Here is a 243-nt window from a genome sequence, read left to right as displayed (position 1 = left end):
CTCCTCCTCCACCTCCTCTTCATCTCTTACTGCTTCACCAAACCAAACCCTTTTCCACTCTTCTCTCTCACAGCACCCAGTGCCCATGATTTTGTCTTCTATGTTTTTATCATCTTCTGTGCATTGATACCTCCTGTGAAAAGGATCTTTGCTGTTTACACATACACACACATTCAGACAGAGACCTTAGAGGCAGTGCCATGCAGAAGCTATGCAAAGGATGTATGTGTGTATGTGTGTGTG

This window comes from Morone saxatilis, unplaced genomic scaffold (assembly GCF_004916995.1).
Source record: "Morone saxatilis isolate NCDOM2014 unplaced genomic scaffold, NCSU_SB_2.0 Contig8, whole genome shotgun sequence".
NCBI classification, from domain to species: Eukaryota; Metazoa; Chordata; class Actinopteri; family Moronidae; genus Morone; species Morone saxatilis.
The sequence above is the reverse complement of the archived record's forward strand: the minus strand, read 5'-3'. Positions refer to the sequence as shown.